Source organism: Copadichromis virginalis, linkage group LG9 (assembly GCF_057382275.1).
Source record: "Copadichromis virginalis isolate Kocher_CV1m ecotype Utaka linkage group LG9, C_Virginalis_male_GT1.1, whole genome shotgun sequence".
NCBI lineage: Eukaryota > Metazoa > Chordata > Actinopteri > Cichliformes > Cichlidae > Copadichromis > Copadichromis virginalis.
Window position 1 is genome coordinate 9,445,183 of NC_140626.1, and position 3,883 is coordinate 9,449,065.

The window sequence follows — 3,883 nt, forward strand, 5'->3', positions numbered from 1 at the left end:
AGAGCGCTGCTATCTGGTGGTCCTTTTCTCCAGAATTTCTCTCATTATTTTGGATTTGTGTTGAAAAAAAAGAAAAGAAGAAGGCATGCATAATATCCTCTTTTTTATGGGAAAGATTAATTTATGTTAAAAAAAAAAAAAGATCCTACTCAGCTTTCACAAACCAGAAAATTTCAATGTCATAAGAGAAAGATAAAGTCTAAATCAGCTAATAATTCTAAAGCAACGTAAGAAAATGAGTAGATCTAACAGCAATCATCTGTTTATGATACAGTAGGTTGCCATGGAGATTAAGTTACCACATTACCTAAGTCTTTTTTCCCTCTTTTGATTTGAACCTTTGTTTTGCAGCAACTGACTGGTCGCTTGTGTAATCAGCGTCTGTTGTTTTCCGCTGAGGCGGTGCATTCACACATGCACAGGGTTACGGTTGAAACTTATAAATAGGCATTACCATATGAGCCCGTCATCTGCCTGTTGCTGTGTAGTTAGTTGCCAGCCGCGTCACTACACTAAACACCAGGTCGCCATGGCAGTAGTCTGACAACAGTAGGGAGGGGGTGGCAGGAAGGGATTCCCTATTCAGCCTAGTGACGACCGCAGAGTCACACGGATTCCCGTCAACCTTTCCCTGGCATTACTGTGGGCTTCCCCCATCTTGTTCAGTTGCGCCAACTGCTTGGCGGTAAATCCCCCCCATCAGCACGCACACGCGCACACTCCTCAACCAGAACATGTGGCGGCTCTAATTACCGCTCCACGCAGGCCTCGGTGCAGGAAAACCACAATATGGGGTTGTATGGTTCTGTGCTTTTAGCGCGCTAACTGGCCGAGGTGCTGTGTTGTGAGTTGAAAAATGCCCTCAATTATTAATGGTTTGTGATTTTTGTGATTTACAGGCGGGCGAGATTATAAAACCCCACTTCTAAAGAGGTGAAATATGGAGAGCTATATATACAGCTCCCGAGTCGGCCTCCAGCTCTCAGACTGAGGGCAGACTTCCAACATGGCAGATGGTGACTGCGAGACAGTCAGTGGAGAGGAAGAGCCGAGCTTAAGCTGAAGAGGAAGCCAGAGTGTCTGTGAGTGTGTGTGTGGGGGGGCTTGTATCACAGTCCGCAGCATTTCATCAATAGGAAAGTGTATAAATCAAATAAAAACACCCTTCTAACAAGCTCACACATTCGGGGCTGCTCGTCTTGCGGCTCCTCATCCACCCGAGGCGATTTAGAGTGATGAGGGAGAAACAAATTGCTGTTATCAGACTGTTAGATGTCAAAATAGAGCAGCCCCGGTGCTCATCTTTTGTTTGGGGAATTACAAGCATTCTCCCTCTGTTACCAGCCAGTCTATTTTTGGGAGGAAAAATAAAAACCTCAGCGGACTCTGCTGAGATGTGGGAGGAGATTCAGGGGCAAAAATAGCCTTCCTGTTTGAAGTTCAAATAAAAACACAGTGCAGAGTTTCACCAAATGCTTCCTAATGTGAAGCATAAATCTGCATCTACCAGAGTGACATTTTGACTTGGCGGGGCCTGGAAATCACATGCTAATCGTTCACCTTTGACTGGAGCATAAAGAACGCGCAGGATGTGACATTTACTCGCACAAACTCAGTCTTCTCTCCTAACTGTCGCAGTCTTTCCAAGCTTTCCTCATTTCCATTCTACTGATTTCCAGTCTGACTTCCACCCCCCGCCCCTCACAAAACACTTAAAATTCCAGAAATTAACATTGTTTTGTGTAACTTCCATGCTCAGCAGATCTGTGAGGATGCATATGTGAGCAGGGATCCCCAGCGGGGAACACGTTCACCCAAACCTCGCTCAGATCAGTTGGTGAAACCCGACGCAGCCTCCACGACCGAGGGAATTCCTCTCAGAAATATTTGCTTTTTTGTTCTAGCGAGGGAATCGGGGTGAGTGAGGCGGAGGGAAGCGTGTGTTTGTGTATAAGTGTGGAGGGGGGGGTGTTCTGAAATTGAATCGCCATAGTAACCTCAATAACATTTCTCTTCCCCTCCTCCCCCCGAACCATCACACACACACAAACACGCGAAAGGAAATGAGTTTCACAACGAAGATTGTGCTTCAACCGTCATTTGTTTTTGACGCCTGCCGAACAACAGAGACGTCACTGACTTGATAAGGACTCGCTGACAGTTTTACTACCCTGCATCATAGAGCAGGAGCACTGGGTGCTGCTAAAATGCTAATGGCTCACAGCTCCTTGCTGCAAGCAATAACGGAGCATTCTGAAAGTATCTTTAAGCACGCTAACCCAATTCCCGGCTGTTGTGTCGGTATGTTACATGCGGCTCGCTCTCTGCAATTTTGCCTAAAGAAGCATTCTGGGAATGTGGAGATCCTGTCACAGGCCAGAGGGCCAAATTTGACAGGAAGGCGGCTGCAGCACCCGCTGTACGAGACCGCGTGCAGGAGAGGTGAAGTACAGCTCAGGGATATGTGCGCGTCGCAGCTTCTGGGGTCTGTCAAGATCTGAGCTGAATGAGTTGAAGAAATCATTTGAATTTGATATAATGTTAATAAAGAGATGCAGAGTTGCAATTCCAGCATGAATTTTTTAACATTGCTAAACATGCAGGATTAGACAGGCCCATAAAAAAATCATACTGTAAACAAAAAAAGTGATGATCGGTGCAAAAAAGAAGCTTAAGGGGGGAAAACAACAGTTCCCTCTCAAAGATTTTGGAGCTGCAAAGTACTAGATAATAATTTTTAAAAGCAGCAATAATTATTACTTTTATGTCGCCGAAGAATCAAATGAACGTGTTAGAGCTGTTCATCATTATAAAACCAGAGTGAATTGTCTTCCTGCTTCTTTACGGAGCTTTTAGCATGTGCTTTGCTTTTCCAGCCCACAGGCAGAAGCTCTGGTAAACCTGCTGTGTGCTTCCTGTTCGCCATCAAATAGCAGACAGACAAAGTTAGCAGGAGATCAAAGTAGAGCATTCTTCACCTGAAAGGCCAGAATAAAAACAGGTAAACACCAACAGCTGGGCAGAAAGGGCTTATATTCATCAGGGGCACAATGGACTGGACAGGACTGGCTCTTGTATATAACCTTTATACTCTACTAAAGCACTCAAAGAGCTTTATACAATATTACCTATTCACACACACACAGACACACACACACATTAATTCTAGCTAACATTCACACTGATGATAAATGGATCGGGAGCATCGGGTTCAGTATAGACTTACAGTGGAGCAGCCAGGGATCAAACCAACATCCTTCTGATTGATAAATAACCCGCTGTACCCACTGAGCCTCAGTCACCCTAAACGACAACTCCAAATAAGTTTGAGTTTTGGTGCGGGATGTGTAAATAAAAGAAATCACCTCAAATTATTAATATGAAAGATGTAGTGTTCACAGCAAGCTGTCCAGGGTGGAAACCCAACCGGAAAATTCAGGCATCACAAGAAGATCACAAGAAGATGATAATATAGCAAGATAAAATATTCCAAATACTGACAGCAGCGCAACTTTAATTGCATTGTGTATCTATTTTTGAAATATAATGAAAATAGTGAATAAAGAGAAAACCACATGCAGTGGTTTGTAAGCAGGTTGTGTTGCAGGACGGTGGGGTGACGACATGCTATCTGCAGCCTGACAGCACATCCTCAGCTTGCAGCTGTTTCAATAAAACATGCCAGAGACAACAGGCGGTAAATGACATGCTTGTCTAAGACAACCTTCAGGATTTCTCATAATGGTCAGCTCGCCGTGTCCCCAGCATTCAATTCTTCACTGTGCCACTGGACAGTTAAGTAAAGATACCTGACACCATATGTTTCCCTGTGCAGTAATGACCGCTCCTAGCACTACTTTTATGGCAGCTGGCCTCCTGAGGC

At 44.6% G+C, this 3,883-nt stretch overlaps 1 long non-coding RNA gene across 1 annotated transcript; it reads left to right on the forward strand.

Annotated features, from left to right (window-relative positions):
• Nucleotides 1–360: 360 nt before the first annotated feature.
• On the forward strand, nt 361–3,095 carry LOC146701237 (uncharacterized). The gene is made up of 3 exons (XR_014922366.1): nt 361–685; nt 900–1,082; nt 2,877–3,095. It is a non-coding gene; the product is annotated as an uncharacterized LOC146701237 (long non-coding RNA).
• The last annotated feature ends 788 nt before the right edge of the window (nt 3,096–3,883 follow it).